At 49.5% G+C, this 15,492-nt stretch overlaps 1 protein-coding gene and 1 pseudogene across 1 annotated transcript in view; one reads left to right on the top strand and one right to left on the bottom strand.

Annotated features, from left to right (window-relative positions):
* The window catches only part of SPECC1 (sperm antigen with calponin homology and coiled-coil domains 1), a 261,258-nt gene that overhangs the window by 5,207 nt on the left and 240,559 nt on the right, over nt 1-15,492 (bottom strand). The gene's annotated exons all lie outside the window — the stretch shown is intronic.
* Nucleotides 1,729-2,555, top strand: LOC112308783 (omega-amidase NIT2 pseudogene; annotated as a pseudogene).

Here is a 15,492-nt window from a genome sequence, read left to right on the forward strand (position 1 = left end):
TTTGTGGATTTTTGTTAAATTTTAGGAAATTCCAAAAAGCTCATTTGTATGGAAAAGCCCCTACAGCAGCTTGTATAATGCTAGAATTTGGGTGGGGGGAGGTCTCAGGAAATCACCAGTGTGGGGTAAAGAGTGTTAGGTTGATGGAGACTCAAATGTGGCACCTGCCTGCTGACCCTGTGGGGAGGGTTCCACAAAGGAACAATAACCTCTGCCAGCACTTCTGTCTGGGAGAAAGGTGCCCCTCCAGCCCTCGTCCTGAAACCAGACACTTCAATTACTCAACAAATGTCCCTGGAGCCCTTTGAGCTGCTGCCCAGTGATGGAACTCAGAGGAAGTGAGTCCGAGTATGTCCATGTACAGGCCCTTTAAGAAACACATCTGGTACTCCAGCAGCCCTCTGTCTCACTCAGCCTCAATCCCTGCTGGTTTTTTACAGCCAGAAGTTATCTCCCGGCACTGTAATCCTGGGCTGTGGAGTCTGGTGTGGGGTTGGGACCCCTTACTGATCAGGGGGGACATCTGAAGCTGAGATATCCCTCCTAATTTTTAACTGCCACGTGTCGGTGTGGAATCACCCCTTTTATAAGTCTCCATAGGGCATTTTCTGTAGATGCTTAGTTATAGGACTTCCGTTCAGCTAGACTTCAGGGGTTCTGAATGATGGTTGTTCTGCAGTTTAGCTCCAATTTTGATGTGGTTGTGGGAGGATGAGAGCACCACATTTACTACTCTGCCATCTTGACCAAAAGTCAAATCAATTGTATTTTTATTCAATAGCAATGAACAATCCAAAAATGAAATTAAGAAAACAATTTCATTCATCCAAAAGAATAAAGTTACTAGGAATAAATTTAACTAAGAAGAGCAAAACATACAATGAAAACTATGAGACATCACTGAAAGGAATTCAGAACACCTAAATAAATGGAAAGACATTCCATGTTCTTGGATTGGAAGAGTTAATATTCTTAAGATGGCAATACAACCCAAGCTGATCTACAGATTCAATATTATCTCTTTCAAAGTCGTTACTGACTCGCAAAAAAAAGACAAGCTAATCCTAAAATTTATATGGAAATGCAAGAGACCCAGAAGAGACAAAACAATGTGGAAGAAGAAAAGCAAAATTGGAAAACTAATACTTTCTGACTTCAAAACTCACTACAAACCTACAGTGATCAAAGCAATGTGGTACTGGTGTGGGGCAGACACAGAGGTTACTGGAGCAAAATTCAGAATCCAGCAGTAAACCGTGACATTATAGTCAACATGATGTTCAACAAAGGTCCCATGACAATTCAATGAAGAAAAGAATAGCCTTTTCAACAAATGAGGTTGTGACAACTGGATATCCACACACAAAAGAAATGAAATCAGACTTTACCTTCATAACATACAAAAATTAACTCAAAATCAGTCAAAAACCTAAATGTAAGAGCTAAAATTATAAAACTCTGAGAAGAAATCAGAGGTATAAGTGTTGTCACCTTGGATTAGGCAACAATTCCTAAGATATGACACCAAAAGCCCAAGCAACCAAATCAAAAATAGATACATTGTACTTCATCAACTTTTAAAACTTGTGTACATTAAAATGTTTTGTACGTCAAGGGAGTGAAAAGACAAAATGACTTCTGACAGTTTTGCCCTGCCCTCCTGGGCACTGGCTGGGGGAGTCCAACCAGCTCAAACTGCTCAGGAGCCTGGCGCCCCCAGGGATAGCCATGGCCCCTTCCTGCTCGGTCGTCATCCAAGTTCAAGTTTCTCCCAACAAATCAGACAATCTCGCTCAAGCTTCTGGCCTTGTCCAGAAGGCAGCCCACAGGGAGCCAGAATAGTTTCTCTGCCAGAATGTTTTAATTCTCCATGTGGCATGAGCTGTTTTCCTGAAAATGCAGAGAAAATGCCCAGTGAATGCATGCAAAATTTTTCTGAGGTGGAAAGGAGTGCAGCCTGCATCTCGTTGGAGGTTCCATCCCTGAGGAGGACACTGGCACATCACATGATGCCTGTGCCGGGTTTGAGCCTGATGGGACTTCACTGGTAATGCACAGAAAGCTCCATGTGTTTGACACTGATGTTCTTGGGAAAATTACATTTCAAGGATCTAAAACATTGGGTCCTGGTGATAGTTTCTCCATATTTGAGACTCCTTACTGCAGCACGGGCCTGGGCGTCTGTTATGATTTCCACTTTGCAGAGCCTGCACAAATCTATGCACAGAGAGGCTGCCAGCTGGGGGTATATCCTCCATCTTTGAACTTAACTGTTGGACCAGCTCACTGCGCGATGCTTCAATGAGTCAGGCTGTTGATAATCAGGTGTATGTGGCCACGGCATCTCCTGCCTTGGGTGACAGAGACTCCTATGTTGCCTGCAGACACAGCACTGATATGAATGCTTGGGTGACAGTCCTTGCCAAAGCTGGCCCTGAAGAAGTGATGGTGCATTCAGACACAGACTTGAAGAAGGAGGCTAGAATATGCCAGAAAATCCCTTTTTTAGCCATAAGTGATCAGACCTCCACAAAGTAGAGGTGAGAAAGACCTAAGGTTTATGATTCCTAGGGAGATGTGTTTCTGCAACCTCAACTCCCTGTTGAGTTCTTTAATGGGGATCCTTTAAAAAAAAAAAAAAAATTCTAGCCTTTTCCCTTCCTAGGAACTCTATTGAGATGATGGAGCTTCAGCACACCAATATTCCCCACACCATATTAGACAGTGAAAAAGGACTCAGGTTGCCACCGAAGAGCTGAAGGAGGGGGGTGGCTCTAAATTTTGGTCCACACTTAAATTGCCTCCAAGCAGTTGGTAAAAGTATCGGACTTGGCTATTCTGGCGGTTGATTCACCAGATACCAATGTGTTTATGTCATAAACCTGTTACCTCACTGAAATCCATGATGTAGAAAACGGTCGGTACAGTTGTTTTCCAGCAGTGGCTTCAAGTTAGTTTTGGTCTGTAAGCAGCTGTAGAGAGCAGGGAGATACTCCATCCTTGGTGTTTGCTAGAGGAGGTGGCGGCCCCTGCGGTGGCAGTGGGAAGGAGCTGGGGAGTCAATCTGAAACTCTCTGGCCTTGGGAGAAAGACTGTCAGCAGTGAGCCTCATGGGAGAAGGGCAGCGGCAGCATTTGGTCAGGCAGTGAACATGTGTGTTTGCAAAACTCAGCTGCCTCTCACAGGCGCCCCCACCACAACCGCCCCCAGTCGAACCAGCAACCTTTTGCTTTGTGGGATGACGTCCAACCAACTGAGCCACACCGGTCAGAGCAGAATTTCTTGTCTGAGAGTCTCTTTTCCTTTTTATTTTTCTCCCTAATAATACTTTCTAGCTTGACAAGGCAAATTTTTAGCCTAGTGGTTCTCATAATTCTTTTGCACAGTTAAAAATGAAGTTTTGTTTATGTATGTTATAGCTGGTCAATGTTTAAGAACCAGCTGTCTGAGAAAAAGCCCTGATTTTGTAGTAGCATTTGCCAGTTTCTGTGGTGTAAAAACTTTCACCAAGACGGTGCAGAGTTCTGCTCCTTTTGCTCAGGTCGGTCCAGTGTGCCCTGCAGCCTCGTGTCTTTCCTCCATGGAGAGGCGCTGGGCACCAGGCTGAGAGCACCGATAGGCCCAGGCCGGCCGCTGCCTCTCCCACTTCCACAGCAGGAAAGTAAATTCCAGGTCTTCTCTGGGAATCTTGTTCTGGTTCCCACCAAATGCTTATGCTTGCAAGCCCCAGTCACTGTGCTGTCTCTGGAGACGGCTGTCGTCCTTCATTTGCCACGAGGCCCTTGTTTCTATAGCCGATTTCACAGACCTCAGGTGGAAAATGTCATTTTTTTCACCAGTGTGGTTTGTAAAACACATGGGAGGCAGGTGAAGGAGTCATCAGGAAATTTCAGAATCCATCCATCAGCTCGTCCCCACACATTTGAGCTACTCACCCTACATTTGTAACTCTCCCTTCACTGCTCCCATGAAGAGGCTGGGGCATTGCCTGAGACCAAGCACTCAGAGTGGTCACTACCAAGACTTAGGACCTGGGCTCTCTGACTCCCCAACAGTAACCTCTCTCCAGGCTGTTCACAGAACCTCAGCGTAGGCAGGATCAGGACACCCAGAGGATGGCTCCTGACTGGTCTAAGACAGTCAGACAACCCTTTCCCCTCTGCCAGTGATTGGTCTAAGTGATGGGCGTGTGACTCGGTCTGGCCAACAGGATGGAAGGAGAATTATGCAGGGCACTTTGGACCTCCTCCTTGCCTTCCTGCTTTGGCTATCGCCCCTTGAAAACATGCGTCTAGGCTGTGGCAACCACAAAATGATGAATCTGATGTGAATACCAACACACAGAAGGTGATGGGAGAAAGATGGAGGAAAGAACTTGTGTCCCCAATCGCATCTTTAAACATCCCAACCACCCCAAGGAAGCTCAGGCTGAACTTCTTGTTCAGTCACACTATTGATGTCCCTAAGGGGGAAACTAGGGTCAGGCATCTTTTCCAGGATGTGCAGCAAAGCATCCTACAGACCTTGGCGCTGCCCACATGTCAAGGTCAAGTTCTCCTTGGCTCATCCATTCAGATAGAGCCTCATGAATGAGAGCGACAGTTGCCAGAGCCCAGAGCCCGGTGTCCAGGCAGGAGGAGGGGAACTCAGCTCTGCCTCTGTCCTTGGGTATCTGGGGGCAGCTTGAATTCTGGGAAAAATGATGAGACTGGGGAAGGAGAATTGCCATCCCCTTAGGGATAAAGGTTGTCCGTGGTGGGAAAGTAGAACTGGTTTTCCAGGGCTCAGGATGAAATGTGCCGGTGCTGGCCATGGCCAGATCTGACATGCCTGTTGTTTTGTTAGGTTTTCACATATTGCAGAAATGACATGTGCTCATAGTACAAACATGAACTCACAGGGATGTTTAAGATAGTACAAGTGCCACTCCCAACCTCCCTGCTCCTACCCTCCACAGCTCAGTTTTGAATATTGTTCCAGATATTTTTCTGTGCTTATGCAAATGTAATGTCATGTATTATAAAATTAAAGATGCTAGTGATGACATGTTCTATTAAAACACAAAAAGGTTATGGCCTGGAATTAGTGAAATGGAGCATATAGATTTACACGTATACAGGTTTTTCAAAAATGAAAGTAGACTTTACCTGTACTGCCAGGACACCTGTTTTTAACAAGTATTATATCATGGAGACATCTTTCGAAGAACACACCTGCCGCAGTCTTTCTTACAGATGCCTAGTGTTCCACACCATTGAGCACACCCTATTCATTTATTTACTTAAAAATTTAAAATAATGTTTATTGATTTTAGAGGGAGAGGAAGGGAGAAAAAGAGAAACATCCATGCGAGAGAGAAACATGGATTAGTTGCGTCCTGGACGTGCCCTGACTGGGGATTACACTTGCAACCTGGGCATGTGCCCTGATTGGGCATCGAACCCCCAGCCTTTTGGTGTATGGGACGACACTATAACCAAATGAGCCACACCTTCCAGGGGACACTATTTATTTTTTACAACTCTTCCATTCATGAAAATTCTGAGTCTATTGCCATCATTTTTTGATGTTACTCCTTTTTTTAACAAAAAAGGTTTTATTTACTTACTTTTAGAGAGAGGATGAGGGAGGGAGAAAGGGAAGGAGAGAAACATTGATTGGTTGCCTCTCACATGCACCTTGTCTGGAGATGGAACCCACAACCCAGGCATGTGCCCAACTGGTTATCAAACCAGTGACCTTTGGCTTTGTGGAACGACAGCCTATCAACTGAGCCACATCAGCCAGGGCTTTTGCTGTTACACTTGTCCATAGTTCTTCCTGAATGTCTGTGAGTACTTCTGTGGGGTAGATTTCCAGAGATGGAAACACTGTATCAAAACTTTTTATGCTTGACATTTTTATGTAAACATTTAATATCAAATCACTCTCCAGAAAGATACTACTTATTTATCCATCCCCAGTGTATGAGAGCATCCATTTCTGCATAATTTTGTGAACACAGGACATTATCAACTTCTTAATTTCTTCTAATCTCTTAAGTAGATGATTATATATTGTCATTGTTTTAATTTACATTTCTTTACTTTCTAAAGAAGTCAAGTTTGTCTTCAATTTTACTAATACTTTGGATGTTTTTTTCCTAAGAATTTTCTGGGAATCCACTTTTTGACCGATTTGTCTTACGCATTTCAGAAACTCTTTGTGTATCAGTTACTACTCTGTATCTAGTATCTAGTATTTGTGTATCTAGTGAATACTCTGTGTTGCCAATGTTTTCCCCAGTCTGTTTTTCCCCGGTCTGTGTTTAATCTCTTAATTTTGTTTGTGTCTTTTGTTGTGCAGAAGTTTTTCATTTTATTTGGCTAAGCATGTCAGTCTCTTTCTCTCCCATTCTAGGTTTTGTGTCTTACTCAGTAAGAATCTAATCAGTCTTTTGTCCTGCCATGCGTCGGGACCGGCGGCAAGGTTCCCTCTGCCATGGGGACAGCTGCTGTGTTGACAGTGTCCCCTTTCTGTGGGGAAACGACTCCTTGCTCAGATCCCCAGCCCCTGTCTCGAGACTGATGCATTTCTGGGCTGTGCTCTGGGCTGATTCATGAATCTCTTTCCTCTCTTCTCTGGCTGGTGCTGCACTGGTGAAAAGTCCTGCGTCTCTCTGGTGTGTTTTGACATCTGGCAGCATGTGCCCCCCCTTCGTTATCTTTGCTCAGTATTTTCTTGGCCTTGGACTTCTCCGTGAGGTTCTCTGCAGGGAGCCTTGTCAGGTGCAACCAGCCCTCCTGGGGCCTGCCCTGAGCTGACACTCAGGTGAAGGGTATGGAGGTCAGCAGACACTATTTTCTTTCAGTTAAGAGATCCGGGCATTTAATGATAGCTTTGAGACTTGGCACTTGAGGCTGCGGTCAGGAAAATAACCACAGTGCCAGGCCTGCTCTTGGTGAGCATTTCATTGCTGAGCCTGAACTAAGCCCAGGGAATCCAGCTACACCCAAGGTGTGTCCCCACCCTCGGGGACTCAGGTCTCTGTGTGAGCGCTGAGTGTGGGAACAAGTGTGCAGATATCCTACTTGCGAGACTCCCAGGCCTCCAGTCCAGGCCCTGCACCAGGGCAGCCCGGGGGGCCGGCATCTCCACAAGTGAAAACCCACCTCAATGCGGCTCCTAGGCCAGAGCCTCTCTCAGGACGCCATGGTCAGGGGACAGATTCTGGTCCAACGTGTGGTGCTCAGACCATAGAGTGGCCTCGGTTTCCTCACGTTGACTTTTTAAAGAAACCATTTTAACCATTTTTAAGTGCACAGCCCAGTGTCATTAAGCATCTTCACATTGCTGTGCAATAACCTCCACCGTCCACCGCCAGAACCTTGTTTCCCAAATTGAAACTCTGTCCCCACGAGACACTGACTCCCCAGGGCCCGTCCCAGCTCCTGGCAGCCACCCTTCTACTTTCTGTCTCTGAGTTGGATGCATCTAGGAGTCTCGTTGGAGTGGAATCATACAAAATTTGTCTTTTTGTGTCTCAATTATTTCTCTCGGCACAACGTCTCCAAGGTTCATCCGTGTAGGAGCATGTGTCAGGATGTCCTTCCCATTTAAGGCTGAATACTGTCCTGCTCTGTGGAGAGACCAGACTCCCACATTCTGGCCAGAGCGACGTGTGCTGCTGGGAGGGGCAGGCATCGTGGTGGCTTTTGAGACAAGATGGAAGGAGGTGAGCACACCCTTCTTTCCACGTGGAAGGGACTCCCACCAGGCCAGGCCCCCAAGAGCCTCGCAGAGAACAGCATGTTCAGTGAGCTCCCTCCCTGGTGACGCAGGCTCCAGGCCGGCTCACCTCAGGACCCACCATGGGCTCCACGTTACCTACTGCTCTAGAAAGTACTCTGGACTCTCCAGGTCTGGACTGGATTCCACCTCCTCATGCACAGTGTTATTATGGTCCTCATATGGCTCAAAACATACCTTCATCTGACCCATGTCCATCTCTTCCTGACCCCAGGATTCTACTGGGCCATTGGAAACTGATGGTGTCATCAGAAAATGACCCAAACCCTTGGCCTCTTTGCTAAACCTTCCAGTTACCCTATAGCTCTGAAACTTCCCCCATCCCACCTCTGGGGCTGATTCCCCTGCATGCCTCTCCCAAGGAGGCTGATTCAGCCTCCAGGGCCCTGTGTCCCTGAGGACCTGGAGCTGACCGAGGGCCCCTCCTCAGTCTCCTGCAATATCTCCCTGCTCTCCTTCTGTAATAACGCAGCGTTTCTCTCCAAGAAGCATGCCTTCAGCCTACACCACCATCTGCCTTTCTTACCACAGACACCTGTTCACCCTTCTGTTACTCCATCCACTTCCAGGAATGTTTTTACCACCCCTCCCCCTCTCTTTCACCAAATGCTCCTGTCCTCCTTCTTCGCAGCTCCCAAAATGTCTGTCCACGATTCCTCTTGCTTCTATTTTTCAACGTCCTGGTCTGCGCTCTTCCCTCCAACTCACCTGCACCATCTTCACCCTGACTTCCACATGACAGTCCCTGCCAGTCACCAAATTGCTGCAGCATGTCTGTTCCAGGCACCCCTGTCCCGCCACTGCCTCCCCTGCAGCCCATTCCCTCCCAGACAGCCCCACCCCACCCATCTGGGGTTCACATCCCCGGGCCCTGTGCAGCTGCACCAGCTGTGAAAATAGGAGCACTGTCCACCCATGTGCACTAACAGCCACTGTCCCCGGTCCCCAGCATTCCCATTGCCTGGGCCTCTGGGAGCCTTCTGTGGGATTTCACAGCCTGCCCTGTCCCCATGTCCAGCTTTGCCGACCCTCGGGCCTCAGGTCTCAGGAATCTGCTATTTCCGTTGCCCCGGCCTCCTGCATCCACACATCCCCCTTGTCCCGGGCAACTGTGCTATATCCTTCCAAGAATATGAAAATGAGAGACACTCCCCGACCCCACAGCCCCTCCGGGGGTTTCTCCTTCTCTCTGTTCCCCTTTACAACAACACCCCTCCACAGCCAGGACAAGCCTCCACTTCCTTCTCGCACACTCTCTCTTCCGCCCCTCCGCAGCCTTGGGTCCCCACCCCACCCCTGAAACCATCTGCTAAAGTCACCAGCAGCTCACATCTTGCTACATCCAGTGTCACTTCTCAGTGCTCAGCTGATTCAACCCCTCTCAGCAGTGGCTGTCACAGCCTGTCACTTCCTCATTTTTGAAACACTGGCTCGCAGGTGCTGTTGCAGTCCATGGTGCCCTGGCCGGCTGTCCCTGCCGCCCTCAGCAGCGCTGGGGCCCAGGTCCCTTGCTCTGCCAGCTGCCCTGTGGTGGAGGACCCAGGCACCATCTTCACGCGGTTCCCTTTTTTCTTCTGCACTCCAGACTCTAGGGTTTCCTGTCTACTCAGCTCTCCTGTTGGATGTCCGAAGGCGTCTGAAACCTGACTCCAGATGCCCAACCCTCCCTACCAGTCCTGCCTCCTCCTGTTCAGCAAGTGGCCTGGTTCAGCAGATGCTGCTTTTCAGCACCAGCACCACACTTGTTCCTCTGCTGTCACTCCCTGTGTGTGCTGGCTCTGCTGTGAGCCTGCCCTGAGTCTGCCTGTTTCCCTGGCTTCCCTGCTGCCGTCCTGCTAGGCGTCCTCCCCTTTCATCTGAGCTATCGCAGGGCCCTCTTCACAAAAGCTTTACTTTATTATTTTTATTTTATTTTAGGTTTGCACTCTTGTCTCTCTACAATGAATTCTCTGCTTGACTTCCAAAAAGAATGTTGAAGAACCTGAAGAGACACAGTTCAGAACCCTCTGACTCATTCTGTGCAGCCGGAGGCTCCCACCTGCCTGCCTCTTCCTGCGAGCAGCCTCTTCCTGCCATGTGTGCAGCACGCACCGCAGCTGCCCGCCCCTGGACACCACAACCGGCATGTCCTGTTGCAGGGGCTTTGCACATTCTGTCCCCCAGCCCATCGGGCTCTCCCCCACATTTTCATATGGCTCCCTCTCATATCTTTCGGGCATCTGTTTAATCTGCCATCTACTCAAAAGAAGCTTTCTTTCACTATCCTACCTAGAACAGCACCTGCCCTCACTGGTCACTCATTTCCCCGCCCCCCACGCCCCCCAGCTTTTCTTCCTGGCACTTACCAGTACCTGTCATTTTGTATCTTCCTCTGGTTACAGTCCCCACATGTACCACAATGTGACCACCCACTATTATACACCCAGCACCCAGGACACTGCCTGGCATGGAAGAACCTCATTAGTTATTTGCAGATGAGTCCTGGGGTTGCCCAGAAATTCTAGGCTGAAAGCTCTGAAGTAGAGAAAATAAATGCCCAGGGGCGCTTCTTCACAGACAAATGCAGCTATTTCAAACAGTAAGTAGTAGGACAAAAGCCCCTTTCTCAGGCCTGCTTTCCTAGATCTGGCTGGACCCTATAAAGCATGACTGACCCTAATTGTTTCATGAGCCTTTATCCTCAGGACTAGAAAATTACTGGAAGCGCCCTGAAGGTGCAGAGGCTCGGGGAACTTACTAAACAGGACGTGTCAGACGGCAAAGACCGGACCTGACTCTGCACCTGAAGATAACAGCAGAAAGAGCTGCAGCCTGCACCAGGGTGGGCGGTGCACGTGTCTGCACCGGGCCTTTCTCTCCCTTGGGAAAGTAAAACAAAACCTTTACTCTCGGCATGTTCTGCTCTTTATGAACTTTTTCCCAGCCCTCTAACCAACCAACCTAACAGTGAGATTGTGGGAGTGGTTAGAAGAAATAGTTTGGAGAGAAAAATAAGGAGTGCCTCACTCCCATGTCTTACCCCCAAGCCTATTTGGTTTTTATACTTTTGAAAAGGAGGTGATAATTACTAAATCAGGTCACTTATTGAAAAATGAAAAAAAGCTTTTTGAAAAGAACTAGAGACTGGCAGACCCAGCACCAGCTGCCAGGCACCAGCCTGCTGATCCTGCAGACGCTGCCGCCGCACTTGTGTTCTGGGGCCCTGGGTGGGTGGGAGACGCCACTCCTCAGCTAGCAGGCAGCACAGCATGCCTAAAATCGATCAGGTGAACAGAGCTAGGCACGTCACAACCTGTAAGTAAGGAGGTGAAGGTCAAGTGAAACTTTGGGAAAACTGGAAGATGGGGGGCTGCTGGTGGTCAGAGCAGGAGACTGCTTCGATACAATTTGATTTTTTAACCATGAGCTTGTATTGCTATAGAGAAATGTAAATATACTTATTTTAAAGGATATAGATCCATTCCTCACATGTAAAATAAATCCCAAAAGCACCAAGGTTTTAAAATAGCAGTATGAAAGTTCTAGAAGAAAACCTTGGGGCATTTCTTTATAACTTTGGTAGAGGGAAGAGCTTTCTAATTTTGACTTAAAATCCAAAGGCATAAAAGAAGAGATAAAAATATAAAAACTTCCGCGCAGCGAAAACAAATTGACCATCCTAAGTGAAGACAACCAACCAGAGGAAACTGTTTGCGTCTCAAATCAGACACCATTTCTCGAATGCACAGAGAGCTCCAGGATAAGATTTCCAAACACTCAGTAAGAAATATGGGTGATTCAGGAAAGGAACACAGAATTTTAAAGCGTATTCATCCTCATTATAAGAAAATGCAAATTAAAACTAAATTCCAATACCACTTCCCACCTATCAGGTCACCAAAAATCCGAAGGTCTAATATAACAACCCCTCTGTGGGCCACGCCGTGGGAAAGAGACCCACAGGCTGGAAGCAGTTTGCACGTTTGCAGGAGGCATCGGGAGAGCCCTCTGCGGCCTGGGTTCCTGCTGACAGCCTGGGAGGACTAGAGGGCTGGCTCCCTGTGACCCCGTGCAAGCCATTCCAGGCAGGCCCTTCCCAGAGACGTGCTGAAAAGGGGCCAGGGAGGCGGGTTACCACGCACCCCCTGATTTCTTCTCCCCAGATGGCGGCAGTTGTGCAATTGGGACGAGCCCTTCAGCACTGCGGTGGTCACCAGCTGGGCTCAGTCCCTAGGGGGCCACCCCGCCTGCGGGTGCCCAACGCCACCAGGACATAGCATTATGATGATATGAGGCACCTTCCTGGCATGTCGATTTTACTCAAAGATTTTGGGAGGGAAAAGTCATCATTTTGTATATTAAACTACCACTGATATGTTATGAAGAGAACATAGAATTCTAAATGTTCTTAAAGCTTCAAATAAAAATTTTAACCCTTCAAAATAAAAGACATCCCAAACGCCTTGCAGCGCACAGCTTCGCACTGTGGGCTGGGCCTCCCTCAGGGGCGCAGTCGGTTGGGGCAAAGGGCGGCCGGCAGCAGGAACCTACTTGGCCCACAGAGTGGCATCTAGTCCCTTCATCAGCAGACTGGCAGAATAAATGCTTTAGAAAGATTTCTGATTGAAAAGATTTCGAGTTCAGAGTAATGGGGAGTACCCCTGACGCAGCACTACAGACGATCTTGTTTAGACCACTCACCCCGGGCATTCACGAAGAAAGATGTGTGTTTAGGAATGGTGGCTGGAGACCGCGGGTCCTTCCCTTGGTACACCGGCTCACTGCTCTCTCCTCCCCTCCCTCCTGCTCCTACAGGACGCCACTTACTGACCCCCGCACTCACCTCCTCAGTGTGACCGCCAGCAGGCTCCCAGGCCCCCATTTCGTGCAGACCACGGGGATAGGTCCCTGCCAGGGGACAGCTCGTAGTCTATGGGGTCAGACTTTAACCCAAAAGTCACACCCATTACTGGATAGTCATACATCTGACAGCGACCCTGGAGGAAAAGCGAAGGCTTCATGGAGAGGTCATTTCTGGGGGACACGATTTAATTGGGGTCAGGGAAGTGAAGGGAGCTGCTCACGGCAGTCTTATGAAAGGTGACCCTACAGCTGAGCAAGCAGCCAGCAGGTGGGTGGCGGGGGCAGAGCAGACTCAGCTGATCTGCAGCTCTCATGATTGGGAGGTGCACTGTCATCGGCTTCGGCTGGACAATTTGGGTCAAAAACCCAAAGTGGCTCTACACATGGTGAGAACAGACACCTCCAGGTGCTAGGGGGTTGTATGGTGAGGCAGCCAAGCTGGGAAAACCGCACTGGGCTCATGGTGGCCGTGAGGCCCAGCTCCTAAGCCACGTCTCTGCCCGGGGAACAGGGAAGAAAATCATCTCCCCACAGAGGACCTGGGAGGGACGCAGACTGGACACTGGTGGCAAGCTCAGGCCCCGCCAGGTTTGGCTGACTCAGGGCTTCTCGTTGGTTCAGGTGGTGCCTCTGCGGCAGGACAAGGACCTCCTTGGCCAGGCCTCGCACTGCCAGGGCTTCGGCCTCTGCACTGCAGCTGCCTGCCTGTCTGTCTGGAGGCTCTCAGAGGGCAGCAGGACCCAGCAAAGAAAAGTGCAGGACAGCCAGTGAGTTCTGAATTTCAGATAAACAACGAATAATGTTTCATATACGTATGTCCTAAACATTGCAGATGTACTTATGCTAAAAAATTATCCAATTGTGTGTCTGAAATTCAAACCTCATGGGCATCTGTGTTTTGGCTTGTGAGCTGAGTTGGCCAACAGACCAGGGCTGCCATCCCTTCATGGGGAGCAGACAGGAGAAAAGTTTTTGGAAGTCTCGCAGCCCCAAGATGCCCCAGGCCTCATGTCTCTGCCAGGGGAGTCACCCTTGGAGTCCCCACCTGAGGAAAGGTACCAGCTAAGGCTTCTAAGGGACCTGGAGTGGCAGAGAGGCAGGACTGGAGAGGAGACTGAGGAGGAGGAAACCTGGGAGGGCAGAGACACAGAGGCCCACCTCAGCCAGGGGGGCTGCACACCGTGTGGGCGCCGAGCTGGGCTGGGGGCTGAGCGACCTGCGTAAGGGGGATGCCGGAACCCGAGCAGAGGCTGCAGTGGCTGCAGCGGCAACTCTGTCCATGCAGCTGTCCCTCAACCTTTGCTGGACTCTGAGACAAGCTGTCCGAAAGACCTGAAGTGAGAACTCAGAGCAGGAGCGTGGAAGAGGCAGGTGCTGGTTGGCCACCAGGGACCACCCATATCCACAAGAGCAGCCTTCTTTTCGATTCTTGTGTAAGAGTAGAGTCATCCCCAAATAAGGGCGCCCTTTCAGCATGGGCTTCCAGGGAAGGCCGTCCAGGAAGTGGAGACCCTTCTGCTTACAGCCACTGTGGGCCACACTGGCAGGCCACCCAGAGCCCCCCAGCTATTGTGGGGTGCAGAGGCCCCTTGTAGAAAGGGTCATTTCCCACCAGAGCATCTCTCTTTGGCCAGCAGGCCCAGCGGGAGGATGTGGGGTGGGAGGGCCTACAGGCCTGAGGTGTAGACCCAGTGTCCACACACCCCAGGCCCTCCAGGTACAGTCTGTGGGAGGCAGGGCACTTGGCCCCTCTGGGTCCCTCTGAAAGTGGACCCCACTTCCTTAGGGTGGTGAGGACTGTAGGGGACATTCCTGTGCAGGTTCAGGCTGCACTGGGCAGAAGAACCCTCCTATTGCTTGCACTTACTCCCTTCCCTAAAGGTTGCTCTGTGGAATCCCAAAAACACATCCCTTGGGAATCTGAAGACCCTGAAAGGTATCATTGTCTGCACTGACCTGCCGTGTTCTTGAAGAAAACACCTGCAGTGACTGTGGCAGGCACCTCTGGTCACCCACTCCATGCTCTCCAATATTCCAGGCTAACTGAGCCCCAGTTTGTCCAAGGTGGACCCCTCCTTGTCCCTCAGACAAGTCACGACAGGTCCCCTATTCCCTGTCAGCACTGGCTGGATGGGGAGATGTGACACCATCTTGGCCAGTGGGGTGGAATCTGGGGGGTGGGGGGTGGAGGCAGGTCCAGGGACCTGCCCCTGAGCACAGATGTTCTGAACATAGATCTTGTGACCTCGTCCAGTCTGCCCTTAGACAAAGGAACTTACGCACAAACTCATCTTTTGGTGAAGATGCATTTGAGGTCTGGATGCAGGAACTTATTTCTAACCTTCACCAGACAGGAACATTTAGTTATTTCAAATGTGACTTCCTATTCAAATAGGCAATTACAGCCAGTGCATCAGACAGTGTCATTCCCTCCCAGGAAGGCTGCTCAGCGATGCCCTCCAGCACGCTCCTCCTTCCCCACGGCCATGGGTGGCAGATGGTTCTCACTGAATGGTGGCTGGAAGTGCAGGCTTTCATGCCAGACTGCTTGGGCTCCCAGTCTCTCTTTTTTAAAAAAGATTTTACATATTTATTTTTAGAGAGAGGGGAAGAGAGGGAGAAAGGGGGAGAAACATTGACATGTGAGAGAAACATCAATCGGTTGCCTCTCGTCCGCATCCCGAGCAAGCACGGAACCTGCAACCCAGGCATACGCCCTGACAAGAATTCAAACCAGCAACCCTTCACTTTGTGGGACGATGCTGAGCCCACTGACGCACACCGGTCAGGGCTTGGGTTCCAAATCTTGGTTTCCCTTCTCCAACCTAAGTTATCCTGATCAAATTATTGAACGTCTTCGAG

Source organism: Desmodus rotundus, chromosome 9 (assembly GCF_022682495.2).
Source record: "Desmodus rotundus isolate HL8 chromosome 9, HLdesRot8A.1, whole genome shotgun sequence".
Classification (NCBI taxonomy): Eukaryota; Metazoa; Chordata; class Mammalia; order Chiroptera; family Phyllostomidae; genus Desmodus; species Desmodus rotundus.